Below are 15,406 nucleotides of genomic sequence, written 5' to 3' on the forward strand. Positions count from 1 at the left end.
TTAGGTTCTGGGCTCAGATCCTGGGAAGCAGCTCACGTGAGTGTCCAGAGGAGCAAGAGGAAAACAGGCAGCCTCCTGGAGGAGAGACGGATCTGCAGACACCGCCAACACGGGCCACCTGGCCCCCTCACCCCGAGCAGCAAGGCCCACCAGTCCAACCCAAGTCACCTCCTGCAGCTCCACGGTGCCCTGTGGGCAGTGCCGTCCATTCCAGTCCAAATCTGCGTAAACCATGATCCTGGGAGGCAGTGGCTACCCCAGATCACACGCCAACCTGTGGGTGTGCCAGGACCCACCACCAGCCCAGGCTCCTGGGGACACTGCCCCACTCTGCCTTGCCCACTAACTCACCAGCACCTGGAAGGCGTTGGTGATCTTGGGCTAAACTTCTGCCTGGGGGCCGGGTGCACCTGCAGTCCCAGCAGCTCAGGAGGCTCAGGCAGGAGGATCCAGTCCAAAGTCAGCCTCCGCAACTCAGCTAGGACGAGACCCTGTCTCCAAATAAAATACCAGCAGGCTGGAGACGGGGCTGGGTCTAGTGCCTGGAGGTCTCTCTGCAGGGTGTGGTGATCCCTCCCAGGGGTGCTGACTGACCTGAGAAAGGTCACACGCACGCCTCCCAGGCACATGCCTTGGCGCAGGCCTGTGGTCCACCCAGGGAGGCTGAGGCAGAAGGATGGCAGATCAAGGCCAATCCTTGCAGCCTAAAGGTCAAACAGATCTGCTCTCTCGGGCTCCGCCTTCGTTCCCCAGACCGCCTAAATCCCACCTGAGGACGTCTGGTTGTATCACCCATCCCTCATCTGTCAGGAGCTGGCCTGGTCTCCACTCTGGAGCTTTATGAGTGCCGCTGCCCTGGGTCTTATGAATGCGCCACGTCCCAGTTTTTGTGTGAACATACATCTTCAGTTTTCTTGAGCTAAGAGTGGAAGAGCTAAGAGTCACACTTTTTGAAGAACATAAATAGACCAGCATGGCGATGCACACCTGTGATCCCTGCGACCTGGGAGGCTGAGGCGGGAGGACTGCAAGGTCAAGCCAGTCTCAGCAATTTGGCAAGACCCTGTCTCTCCACAGAAGATAGAAGGGGCTGGGGGCGGCTCCGTGGTAGCACCCCTGGGTTCATGCCCGGGGTGAAAGAAAAGAGAAGAGAAGAGAAGGAAGGAAGGCGGGGAGGGGAGGAACGTCGGCCTGCTTTTGACACTCCCCCAGTGGCGGGCGCGCTCAGGCACAGCCTGTCCACCTTGCCGTCCTGTGGGTGGGAGGGGCACCTCTCCTGACTTTGACCTGCATTTCCCTGAGGACTGAAGACACTGACACTTTTCTTGTGTTTACAGGCCATTTGTATACGTCCTTCCAAGAAATGTCCATCAAGATCTTTACAAGTCAGATTGCCTTAGAGTCGAGCTGTGTTTGCTTTTTCCTCATCTGGTCTGTCTTCCTCCCTCCCTCCCCTCCCTCCCTGCCCTCCTCCCTGCCCTCCCTCCTGCCCTCCCTCCCTCCCTCCCTCCCTGCCCTCCCTCATGCCCTCCCTGCCCTCCCTCCCTGCCCTCCCTCATGCCCTCCCTCCCTGCCCTCCCTCCTTCCCTCCCTGCCCTCCCTCCTGCCCTCCCTCCTTCCCTCCCTCCCTGTCCTCCCCTCCCTCCCTCTGGAGGAACCCAGGGCCTGGAGGATGCCGGGCATTCCCTTTGTTATACTCCAAGCCCTAATGGTCTCGTTTTTGTTTTTTTTTCTGTCGTTTTGTTCGCCTGTTGTCTTTTTGGGTGCGCTTTGTATCAGAACGTTCTTGAATCTGTTAACGTCCAGCTTGCCTGTTTTTTCTGTTGTTGCTGGGGTGCTGGGTGTCAATCACAGGAGCCACTGCCCAGCCCGCAGTGGTGAAGACTTCGCTTTCTCCTGAGAACCCTGCGGTTTGGCCTGTATGTGCAAGTCTTCCATGCGCTTTGGCTAGCTTCTGCCTGTGGTGTGAGGTAGGGTCCACGGCCGTGCACGTGCACGCGGGTGCGGGGACCCCAGCCCCATTTGCTGAAGACTGCTGTTCCCGTGGACGGTCCTGGCGCTGTGCCTTAGGCTTCCAAGGTTTATTCCTTGTGGTTCTGCACACAGTTCTGTGCATGCTGTAAGCAGACAAAAATGTGTAATAAGCAAAGTGTAACTCTGAAAATTCAAGGTCTTTTTAACCAAAGAGCTATACTTTCAAAAAGGACTTCCTTGGAGAGAACAAATCAGCCAACCCTCATTTCAGGTATCTGAGCGCCCAGTTCTCCCACCCAGTGCTGACCAGGCCTGACCCTGCTTAGCTTCTGGGGTCAGAGGAGACCAGGCCCATCCAGGACAGAGTGGCGCAGGCTGGGCACACGGCTCTGCGGTAGAGCCCTGGTGCCCGAGATGGGCTGTGCCTGTCAGAAGCACCATCCTGGATCCCTCGCCAGAGTCCGAGCAGCCTCTGGAAGCTGGACTCCATTCAACTGCCGCGTGGAGCCTGCCACCCAGCTAGCCTGCGCCAAGCGAGTAGAGTCATGAATCTTTGGATCCCGAGGCTGTTTGAGCCTCTACCTTGGGTACAAGTAAAAATAATGGTGTTAAATTGAATTTAGACTGAACAGTATTCCACTGGGGAGGGATGTGTGCATGCCTATAATCCCCAGTACTTGGGAGGCTGAGACAGGAGGAGGGCAACTTGGAGGCCAGCCACAGAAACTTAGCAAGGCCCTCAGCAGTTTCACAAGACTTTGTCTCAAAATAAAAAAGGGCCATGGACAGAGCTAAGTGGTAGAGCACCCCTGGTTCAACCCGCAGTATAAAACCCAAACAAACACAAAACAAAACCTGGGAGACAACGAGGATGCAGAGTGTGCTGTGGTCTCCACTCTTGGTGTGAAGAACTGGAATAGCCAGGCGATTCCTTTGCAGAGGACACTGGGGAGATTTTACACTGTCCGGTGCAGGAGCCTTGACCAGGGTCAGCCTCAGGGCCCAGGCTCCAGGGCCTCCCCTCGGTGCCTGGCTCAGGCCCCTGTCCTGCTGCGCAGAGAGGACCTCAGAGTCTTCCTGGCTTTGTTCGGGGCAGACCAACCCTCAGGCCAAGTGGGGACAGAAATGGAACCGTCTGCCCGCCCTGACCAGGTGGAAGAGGGCTCTGAACAGTGCCGAGTTCTCTGACCGCGCAGCTCCCCAAGAGGCAGCCTCGCAGGTGGACATGGTGGAGACTCTGGCCCTTGTGTCAAGTTACAAATCACAGCATTTGAATGTCCAGGTTCCTGCAGGCCGCGTTTGCCAACTTTGACCCTTGTGATTGCTTATTATGTAAATAATCAGCACTTGATTTGGTTTGGTTTGAGGTATTTTCTGTGGGTTCTGCTTACGTGCTGAAGTGTTTCTCGTTTCTCTTTCTCTGGTGCCGGTGGTTGAGACCAGGGCCTTGTACAAGCTGGGCAAGCCCTGCACTTATGTATTTATTGTTTCAAGACAGGGCCTCACTCAGGTACTGAGGCTGGCCTCAAACGTGTGATCCTCTTACCTCAGCCTCCGAGTCCCTGGAGGTGTGTGCCACCACCCGGCCTTTTTCATAAAAAAAAAAATCTCGTGCCCAGAGGTCCAGACGTTGACCGGCTGGATTCCCTTCCTCTGACGCTCTCTGGGCTCTTCCTCCTCCAGGAGCACAGAATCTTCACAGCTCCAGACTGTTGGCAGAGAGAAGTGCCGCCACACGCCTCCTGGAGACCCTGAGGATGGAGGGAGCAGCCGTCCCCAGGCCCTGGTGACCGCGACTCCACCGGGCGAGGCAGTGGAAGCCGCTGCTGTCACCCATCAGGAGGCCGGGCACCCTTGGCCGCTGGGGGGCTCTGCAGATTCTGCCCCTGCAGTGGTGGGAAGTGCCAGCAGCGAGAGGGAGCCAGGTGCCAATTACCTGGGGATAAATAGCCATTACCAGGGGCCCGGCAACCGCGGACACCACAGCCCGCTCGGAGCAGCTGCTCATTTTCCCATTGATCCTCAGGGGGCAGGGCCTCGCCTTCTGCAGCGCCCCAAATAACAGGCTGGCAAAGCCGGTGCTAAGCGGTGGCATCTGAGGAGGATCCGCTCGGGTCTTCCTGTCTGTTTCATCTCGAGGCTGCCAGGAGAGGGGATAATTACGGGGCTGGGGCTTTGTGCCTTCGCAGACAATGGGGGGTCAGCACATGCCCTCTGAAATCGGATGAAAAGCTTCCCGAGGTCGGGGCTCAGGGGGACACCATCCCTTCCCACAGCCTGGGCTGAACAGGAGGAGATGCCCAAGGAAGGGAGGCGGAAGCAAGGCTGGCCCGGACAGAAAGGACTGCACGGGGGTGCTGGGCAGCCGGCCCCACCGCCCCGGCCCTTCCCCAGACACCTTCCCAGCCTGTGGCACACGCCAGGCCCCCTGGAGCCAGGAGGCCCCAAGCCCGTGCCCTGTGCACACCTGTGTGGCCACGCTGCTGCTCCGGGGACGTGGGCAGGCCCGACTCCCTCCCCCAGGGCCCTCGCCAACCAGGGACGCCTAGGGCCCTGCTCTGTGGGGAGGTGGCCCTGTCCAGCTCAGTGCGGGGCTCGGAGTCAGAGCTCTGCCTCCACTCTGCCTCCTGGAGGCTCCTGTTGACCTCGAGGAGGCTGCTTAGCCTCGACCTTCAGCTCCAGTGACCTCACATCAAACGAGGACAGTGCCTCTCTCCCAGCGGCTGATGACCAGGATCTGGGGAGACCAAAGTGGGAAGGGCACCCACCTTCCTCCCTCACTCCCTTCCTTCCACCAGGGAGGTAGCTCGGCCTAGCACATGCTCAGCACGTGCTAGACACATGCTCGGCGCATGCTAGACACATGTTAAACACATGCTCGGCACATGCTAGAACCATGCTAAACACATGCTTGACACATGTTCAGCACATGCTAGACACATGCTAGACATATGCTCAGCACATGTTTGACAAATACTTGACACATGCTCAGCAATACTAGACACATGCTCAACACATGTTAGACACATGCTCAGCACATATTAGGTACATGCTTGGCACATGTGAGGCATGTGCTTGGCACACAGTCGGCACATGGTAGACACATGTTAGACATGTGCTCAACACGTGCTGGATGTGTGCTAGGCATGTGTCTGGCACGTGCTAGGCACACACTTGACACATGCTCAGCACGTTAGGCACATGCTAGGCACATGCTAGACACATGCTAGATACATGCTGAGCACATGACACATGCTTGGCACGTGCTTAGCACATGCTTAGCTCATGCTTGATACATGCTAGACACATGCTAGGCATATGCTTGACACATGCTGGACACATACTGGACACGTGCTAGGCATGTGCTTGACACATTTTGGACACATGCTCAGAACATGTTAGGCACATGCTTGGCACGTGTTAGACACATGCTAGACACATGCTCTGCACATGACACATGCTTGGCATTGCTTAGCACATGCTAGGCACATGTTAGACACATGCTTGATACATGCTGGACATGTGCTAGGCATGTGCTTGACACATTTTGGACACATGCTAGGCACACACTTGACACATGCTAGGCACATGCTCGGCACACACTAGGCACACACTCTGCCCTGTGCCCACCCCGGTCCTTGCTTCACTCTTATGATAAGCATGTACTACTTGTGTGATCATTTTAAGAGATAAAGGTTTGGAGGTAGAGGAGGAGAAGGGGAGACTCAGATAAGACCCAGTTTAAATGTGGAAAGTCCCACCACATCAACCGTTTCTGCTTGTTTGCAGCTTGAGGAATAATTGGCAAATAAAGAAATGTATACAGTCAGGTGCTGAGACCCCAAGGACATGCGTAGTGAGACCCTGTCTCTAAACAAAACTAAAAGGGCTTGATGTGACTCAGGGGTTAAATGCCCCTGGGTTCAGTTAAAAACCTTATAGGTGGGGTAGAACGAGATGTTCCAGCAGTGTGCTGCCCGTGCCGCTCACTTCACGCTCGCCGTCTCACTCGCTCTCTGGGTGGGAGTGAGAACATACTCCTTTTTGAATGTAAGTTGACACAGCAATCATACACACTTATGGGGTTCAATGTGGTCTCTTAATATCATGACCCCTCAGGTAATAGGCCATCGCCTCAGATATTTATCCCCCCTTTTTTTTCCCCCACTGGGGATTGAACTCAGGGTCCTTAACCACTGAGCCACATCCCCAGCCCATTTTATTTTATTTTTTAAAATTTCGATACAGGTCTTGGTAACTCGCTAAGCTGTTTAGTGCCTCACCAGTTTGCTGAGGCTGGCTTTGAACTCGCGATCCTACTGCCTCAGCACCCGAGCTGCGGGGATCACAGGCGTGGTCACGGCACCTGGCTGTTATCACTGCTTTGAAGACACCCACTCTTTGATGTGTTTAATGCGATTCATTTATTTTGGGCGGTTCTGGAGACTGGTCCCGGCCTCCTCTTGCTGGGCAAGCGCGCTGCCCCTCGGCTACATTCCCAGTCCTTTCCTGTTTTAATTTTGAGACAGGGTCTCACACGCATGTGCCACCTCACACCATCAGGACACACAAGTCTTGAGAAGGTTCTAAGAGCCGGACTCCGTGCTGGGGCTGAGGCTGGCCGGGTGGCTGCCCCTCCCGCAGGACGGGACAACACGTTCTGCCACTCTGGGCAGGAAGGCGCAGCTGGCCCCAGCCGGACCCGCGGAGCAGGGTGCGTGTCCTCCTCTGCCTCCTTAACGCTGACAGGAGGGTCCACTGGCGCTGTGTTTTGCAGCTGCTGCTCACAGGGGGTCCCGCTGCTGACCAGCTCCTGCAGCCCAGCGTCTGGGTCACCACCCAGGCCACCTCCGGCCTCAGCGCCCGAGCAGCCGGGGCCGCAGGTGTGTGGCTGTGCCCGCCCTGAACCTTTTTAAAATCTGACTTCCTTTGTCTCCCGGGCCGAGATACTAAAGGGCTTGTGTTCTTGGAAATCGCCTGCAGGTGGTCAGACATTACGAAAGTGTCAGAGGCGTGGACCCAGTCAGGCCTGTCCTCCGCTCCCCACCCCCTGGTCCCAGGGTCAGCCATCTCCCACAGAGGCTCACGGGGCCTCCTGCCCTGCAGGGCTCCGGGGCAGCCAGTCTGCTCCGTGGGCCAGGCTAGCACGAGGCATCTGGCAGGCTGCCCCCTGCTCCAAGGTGGCCCCTTGAACTTGGCATCTGCTGAGGGCCAAACACAGCACCTCGCCTGGCAGAGGTGGGGCGCATGAAAGGCGAAACCCCCTGTTAGCATGGCCTTCCGGAGGAGGAGCCCTGGCACCCCGTGTCTCTGCCCAGGCCCAGCCCACAGCAGGGTTGCCCAGGGATCAAGCCCAACACCTGGACTTTAGAGGGACACTTGGAGACCAAAGCAGCTACTGTGAACCTTTATATGAAAGAGAGTTTGCATCTCTTTGATGACTTATGATGCTGTGCGCTTTTAAGCCATTTATACACTCTTCTGGTCAAGATTAGTGAGAAACTGTCTCAAAATAAAAAAAGGGCTGAGCATATAGCTCAGTGGTAAAGTGCCCCTGGGTTCAACCTCCAGTTCCCCCGCCCAGAAAAGACTTTGACCATTTAAACAATAGGGTTGGGCTGGGCACAGTGGCACACACCTGTAATCCTAGTGACTTGGGAGGCTGAGGCAGGAGGGTCACAAATTTGAGGCCAGCCTCAGCAAATTAGTGAGATGCTCAGCAAAAGTACGGGGGATGGAGTCCAGTAGTAAAGCAACCCTGGATTCAATCCCCCAGAACCCCTAGAAATTAAATTGAGTTGGTTTCTTTCTATTGATGTGTGTGGATTCTTTTGATCTTGGATTCAAAAGAATTCGTTTGTGCATTCTGAATGCCCTTTATCGCCTTTGGGGAGTAGACGTCTTGATGAGGTGACATCTGTTCTTTCTTTCTTTCTTTGCTCCCAGGGATTAAACCCAGGGTCACTTAACCACTGAGCCACATCCCCTGCCCTCTTTTTTATTTTATTTAGAGACAGGGTCCCTCTGAGTTGCTGAGGCTGGCTTTGAACTCCCAATCCTCCTGCCTTGGTCTCCTGAGCTGCTGGGATTGCAGGCGTGCGCCACCAAGTCCACATATTTATTTCTTTTCAGTGGTTAAATGTTTTTTGTCTCCTGTCCAATAAATCTGCACTAACTTCAAAAGACTGACTTTTCCTGGAAGCTTGATGGTTTGGACCTTTCGTGTTTGGTCTGTGAGCTGTCTCACTTGATTTCATGTGTAAGTGAGGCTGAGTCGGGGTTACTTCTTTCCCTTAAGAGATCTGCAATTGCTCCAGCCGGTTGTTCACCCTCCCTGGCAGGAGGTGGGATCACAGACGCATGTTCATGGCGCTCGGCCTGTGTCTTGCACCCCCGCATTCACACATGCACTGGGTTATGTTGTGGGTGCTGGAAGGTTTTCACAGACATGATCGAGTTGTCTGCACATACTTAGTCTCAGCTCTTTACTTCAAAACCTCGTGCCACTTCTTCATGCCTTGTTCCTTGATTCACTGAATACGACAATGTCGTGGGCTTTTATTGTTCCCTCAATCAGGGGGAGGTTCGCCCTCAGTGTGCTGAGAGCCAATGATGAGAGTGGACTGAATGTGGGCAAATGCTTTTTTTGTGTCTGTTGAGATTATGTATCAGATTATGTTATTAGATCCATAAAAAATCTGGAAATTGCTTTTCTCCCTTTGTTTTTCTGAAAGAGTTTGTAGAGGACTGATGTTTCTCTCTCTCTCTTTCTCTCTCTCTTTCTTTCCCTGACACTGGAGATTAAACCCAGGGATGCTGTACCCCTAAGCTACACCTCCAGCCCTTTTTCTTTTTATTTCAAGACAAGGTTTGGCTACTTTGCTGAGACTGGCCTCAGATTTGCCAACCTCCTGTCTCTGCCTCTTAAATTGTTGGGATTATAGGTGTGTGCCACTGTGCCTGGCTTCTCTCTCTTTAATGCTTCATAGAATTCCCCAATAAGCCAGTGGTACTGTTAAGTGTTCGATTATAAATCCAGTGTATCCAGTGTATGTGGGGCTCTTTAGGTTTTCTATTTCTCCTCCTGTCAGTTTTGACAAACTGTTTTTAACGGTTGCTGGATTTATTGGCATGCAACTCTTCCTATTTCTTCGTTTGTACATGTGGGATCCACAGTGAATAAAAAGTACATTCCTACTCTTAAGGGGAGTTGGCAGAAAATCTCCACGAGTCTTCCAAGTGGGGAATTCCAGGTTAAGGCCATCACAGAGGGAGAGGTGGCACAAATCTTCTATGGTTTCTCAGCTCTTCAGCTAGTCAGACATGGGAATGGTGTGCTCACTTGTGGCATCTTTTCCTCTCTACCTCGTTTTCCTTTCTCTCTGCTTTTTAGGGGCCTTGCCCTGGTCTTTGGCCTATTGCAAAGGAACCTAAGACTGCAACTTGGATTTGCAACAGCTATTTGAACGCAGCCACTTTCTTAGCAACAAAAACTTATTTGTGGTTCAGACTTCGGAATTTCAAAAATCCCAGAGGCCAAATCAATACTTACCCTTGAGCAAGACATTCGCAGTCAAGATTTTGAAAACCCAGCATAACTTTAAAATAGAGAATCGAGATGATCTGACCACAGTAGGCATGTGAGGCTTCAGATTTCCCAGCCCTCTCCCCACAAAGTCCTCGGAACTAAAACTTGCAAGAAATTCAAAAGAAAACAATGTCGGGGCCTCGGGCAAGAACAGCAGGGCGAATCGCTGGCCACAGAAGGCCGCTGCCCTGGCCTACCCCATGGCCCACCTGCTCGGGGTGGGAAGCTCTTTCCTGGGCACCCCGGGCATTGGGGTCAGTCCTCCTCCCTGACCACCTGCCCCTCCCACTGCACACACGCGCGCGCACACACACACTCCGGGGCTCCGCACTTTCTTTCTTCTTCCAGCTGCCCGGTGGTCAGAGGTGCCTGGTCGCATCCAGTCCCTCGCGGCTGCGGTAGGACTAATCTGTTAATGGGCCCCCAGAGGAAAGTGCCTCCCGTGGCTCCTAATTGGACCGACTCCCTCCAAGGACGGCGGCCCCCAGCCGGCTCTCGCTGTCCTGAGGGCGGGATAACAAGCTGCTGCCTCCGGCCCTGGGTCCTGACCAGGACCATCTGCGGTAATGAACTTGGAAGGCCCAGTGTAGGTGGCAGAGATGGGAGAGAGCGCAGCTCCGTGAGCCCTGTCAGTGAGTTGTTATGGCTTCTGTCAGCCGAACAAAGGAACAGAGCAGACAGGAGGGGTGGGACGGCGGAGGGACGGCCAGCGCGCCCACAGTCCCAGTCCAGGGCTCCCAGAAGAGGCGCCCGGAGGTCACAGGCCCCGGCCGGGGCGCTGCAGCTGTGGGCGCGGAGGGCAGGGTTCACTGCGTGTCACTGATCTGAGGAGACCAGCCTCCCGCTCTGCGCCAGAGCAAATCCCCTTCACTGTCACGGCTGCAGGGACAGAAGCCAGCGCACCCGCAGCCCCAGGGTCTGCGTCCTGAGACAAGATCGCAGAGCACGAGCCCAGGACCTGTTCTAAAGCCGCTCCAAAGGCATTACTCTAATTCTTAAAATGTGTTCTCAGTGTGATAGGAGACCGAAGAATGAGCTTGACACATTGTCGCAAACCAAGGGTATTTTTAAAATAGCCTTTGATCGTGAAATATGCCAATATACAGAGGAAAGTACAAGACACAGACACAAGGTGTTCTTAAAAGGGAAATGGTCACAGGGGTCAAACCATGGAGGCCGAGGCAGGAGGATCACAAGTTCAAGGCCAGCTTCAGCGAATTCACCAAGCCCTGAGGCAAAATTAAGAATAAAGGGCTGGAGGTGTGACTGAGTGGTAGATCCCACCTGGGTTCAATCCCCAGCACCAACAGGAAAAGTGAACACTTAGAAAAAAGAAATAAAAATTAAACACAAGGAAAAAAAAGGAAAGGAAAGGAAACCAACTCAGCAAGAAACAGAATTTTTCAGATTTGCGCTGCCCCTCCATGATCTGGACGCCTTCCATCACCCGAGCGCAGCCACTGCCGTGAGTGTGTGTGTGTGTGTGAGAGAGAGAGACTGGGCACCAAGTCCAGGGCTCCATCACGGAGCTACACTCCAGACAGACCCTCACTAATTGTCCAGGCTGACCTCAAACCTGTGGTCCTCCTGCCTCAGCCTCGGGAGCAGCTGGGAGGAGCGGTGCCTCTCCCTAGCCCCGCCTCTCGCTCCCGTGGCTTCCCCGCTGCCGTGTAGACCCCGCCCCATAGTCCAGTTCCTCGTGGCTCCGGCTCCTGTGGGTGGGGCCAGTAGAGCCCGGGTCGGGGGCTGCTGCGTTTGGTGTGGTTGGGGCGTGAACCCCGTGAAGCCAGGCCTCGTGTCCTGAGCACCCCAGCCCTGGCCAGCTTCTCCCGCTCCACTCAGTGAGGCCCGTCCACACAGCTGGTTTCTTCAGGAGGTGGTGGCCTGCGGTGTAGACACAGCACCGTCCGTGAGTGCAGTGCTGACCGGCCAGCCATGCTCAGGTCTGCTCTTGGTGGGCAGAGCACACCTCCAGAGAACACAGCTGGGAGAAGCCGCTGGCACAGAGTCCGGAGTGCTGACTGCTGCTCACCCAGTCCTCGGTGACCAGCCTGCAGTGTGGCCGCTCACACCTGCCTTATGCTGGTCAAGGGGTGCTCCTGGGGTCAGGGCAGGTCTTCGAGGCCAGGCCGATGGCCCGAGGGAGGTCACGCGGGCCCTCTCCCATCTCCCCTGGGCGCCAGCTCCGCATCGCCAGGCATGCGAGTCTCCTCCTGGCCAGGAGGGAGCCACCGGTCAGGGCAAGTGACCCATTTTAGAGAGGCTGCACAGCCTGGCCAGCCTGTAGGGGCCTGGGCCAATCACCCGGCTGAGCAGCCCCTGGAACCCGGGTCCCGGAACCCTGGGAGTCAGCAGAGGAGTCGAGGAAAGCTCATCTGGCAGAGCGGAACGGTGGTCAGCTAGACTGGCCGAGGGGCACAAGGCTCTGGAGATAACCAGAGTCTGCTCCTGCTCCCTCTCAGACCCTCCCTCCCTGATGCTAGTGCTCACACGCCCGCCTGTCGCTCTTCCCTCCTGACCCCTTGCCCTTCCCAGCTCTGGGATTTCCCTACCAGAAGCAGCATGTCAGGCCATGACGGTGTCGTGCACCCAGGGGACGAGCCTGCGCCCGGCAGCAGCTTTCTGTCCAGAGTGTGGCTGGTCTCGCCCCTGGCGCCTGGCTGCTGGGCTCTGAGCAGGGACCAAGGGGGGAGCACTGTGGCATCTTTCTGAAGACTGTATTCCCCTGGCACAACGCTGAGGTGCAGAAAACTCCTCCCCCTCAGATCAACTCCAATATTTTAAAGCATTAATGAAATGTTAACTATCACAAAAATACACAGATGCTGTAGAACGTTCCCCAAAGTAGGAATGCGTAAGAGAACAGAGTGGTCCCTCTGTAGGCCCAGCTGCTCAGGAGGCTGAGGCAGGAGGATCACTGGAGGCCCAGAGTTGGAGGCCAGTGAGGTCAACATAGCGAGACCCCATCTCAAAACAACAGTGACATTTGTTGTTTTCCACCACGTGGAGATTTGTACAGTGTCCCTTGTATTCTGACATTGATGCTTCGGCAAAAATCAAGTCGATCTCCAGGATCGCACCCGTCAGTAAAGGGCTCCTTCAAGAAGCCCTGGAAGAGCAGTGAGACTCAGCCACCTTGTTCAGTCCTGACCGGTCATGTTCCAGGGTCCACTGGGGAGTGGGTGAGGGACCCGGCTGTCGTCGAGAAGGAACAGGGTGTCAGATTCAGCTGTGCACTCAATACCTGGGCTTTTATGCACTCTCGTTTAACTGAAAGAACTGCGAGTAGATAGATTGTCATTAAAGACTTCTGAAGACAGAGATCGATGAAGGTCACGACACAGATCGATGAAGGTGACGACAGAGATCGATGAAGGTGACGACAGAGATCGATGAAGGTGACGTCAGAGATCGATGAAGGTGACGACAGAGATCGATGAAGGTGACGACAGAGATCGATGAACGTGACGACAGAGATCGAAGAACGTGACGTCAGAGATCGATGAAGGTGACGACAGAGATCGATGAACGTGACGACAGAGATCGATGAACGTGACGACAGAGATCGATGAAGGTGACGACAGAGATCGATGAACGTGACGACAGAGATCGATGAACGTGACGACAGAGATCGATGAACGTGACGACAGAGATCGAAGAACGTGACGTCAGAGATCGATGAAGGTGACGACAGAGATCGATGAACGTGACGACAGAGATCGATGAACGTGACGACAGAGATCGATGAACGTGACGACAGAGATCGATGAATGTGATGTCAGAGATCGAAGAATGTGATGTCAGAGATCGATGAACGTGATGACAGAGATCGATGAATATGACGTCAGAGATCGAAGAATGTGACGTCAGAGTTCGATGAATGTGATGTCAGAGATCGAAGAATGTGACGTCAGAGATCGAAGAATGTGACGTCAGAGTTCGATGAATGTGACGTCAGAGATCGAAGAATGTGACGTCAGAGATCGAAGAATGTGACGTCAGAGATCGAAGAATGTGATGTCAGAGATCGATGAACGTGATGACAGAGATCGATGAATGTGATGTCAGAGATCGAAGAATGTGATGTCAGAGATCGAAGAATGTGACGACAGAGATCGATGAATGTGATTTGGGGGTTTAAATGATGAAATGTCTCAGTGTCTGGAAGATTTGCGTAACTCGGGGGAAAGTATTTCCCAAACGACCCACATGTGTTGCGGAATCAGGCAGGTCACCTGAAGTTTATCCCAGCCAGGGCATCCTAAGGTCTGGAAGCACAGATGTCCATTGACAGGATCATACATTCAGCAGGTCTCAGGAAGGTACCCCTTTGTAGTTCCAAAGGAAAGCGTCAAAGTCCTCCCAGGGGCATCGCGATCCCCCCGCTCTCCTTTCTACACATCTGGCCACGTTTTCTTCACCTACTTCAAGTGAAGCAAAATGCCACAGTGGATTGCAGCTGGAAGCAGATGCAAGAACCCAGTGTCTTTCATTAAACTGGACGTGAGGAGGCCTTGCAAAAATTTAGAACTGTTACTATTCTCCTGAATTTTTCTTCTTGGAAAACCTAGTACTTTTCATAAAGTGTGTTATTTATGTTAATGCGTAATGTGTGTATTATTGATATGTATTTTTAAATTAGTTCTTTTGTTTTGGGTACTGGGCATGGAACCCAGAGGCACTCTACCACTGAGCCACGTCCGCAGCCCTTTTTATTGCTTACTTTGAGACAGGGCCTCGCTAAATTGCTGAGGCTGGCTTTGAACTTGTGATCCTCCTGCCTCAGGCTTCCACGTAGCTGGGGTTACAGGCTGCACCACCGGACCCAGCTAGTCATGTTTTCAATGAATACTTGGGGGCTGGGACAGAGCTCGGTGGGGAGTACTTGCCCGGCATGGACAACGCTCTGGGTTCAATTCCTAACACTGCCAAAAAATTCTTTTAATTCCTAGTGTTGATTTTTGATATGGTAACTATGAACAGATACAATTCACATAAACAGACGTTCTTTGGATTCCTAAATAAGTTTTAAGACTATAAAGCTCTGAGCATTGATGTCCAGGCTGTCTTGGTGCCCTTGCACTTGGTCACATACCTGAGACTGGATGCTCACGCAGCAGCGGAGTTTAGCTGGCTCCTGGTCCTGGAGCCTGGGGGTCCAAGCTCTGCTCTCCTCTGCCTCAGGAGGGCCTGGTGCTGGTCAGCGCATGGGGGAGGGACACGGAGAGGGCAGGCAGGGCAGTGCGCTCTCTTCCTCCTCTAAGCCACTGCTGCCCTCCTCCCCCTTGGCCTCAGCTAACCCTGACCCTGACCCTGACCCTGACCCTGATCCTGACCCTGATCCTGACCCTAATCCCCAGGGGCCCAGGCTCTACCATCAGCATAGGAATTTGGGGATTAAGTTTCCAGGGTGTGGGGCAAAGGGTGTAGCCCTCCCTGCATCCCAAAGGAAAGGCTGGGGTAAGGATGTCTCCCTGTCAGGCCCTGTTCCTGGAACCTGGAAGCTAACCCGGCTGGGTGTGGTGGCACATGCCTGTGGTCCCAGCTGCTCTGGAGGCTGGGGCAGGAGGATTGCTTGAGGCCAGTCAGGGCAACATGGTGAGACCCTGTCTCAAAAAAAATCTCTAAAACCCAACAGTGGACATGCTGCTCAGCTCCCCATCCACCACTTTTGGATTTAAGGATGGCCTCCGCCTGAGCTCTCCTCCCTGGGTCCCCGCTGGATCTTTGCCCTGACACCTTGGAGCAGGTCTCGGGAAGCTTTCTGGGAAGCTTGGCAGAGGCCGCGCGGGCCGGGATCAATGCAGCGACTGCTCTCTTGGGTGGTTTCTCAGGCCTTCGTGT

This window comes from Sciurus vulgaris (genome assembly GCF_902686455.1).
Source record: "Sciurus vulgaris genome assembly, chromosome: 14".
NCBI lineage: Eukaryota > Metazoa > Chordata > Mammalia > Rodentia > Sciuridae > Sciurus > Sciurus vulgaris.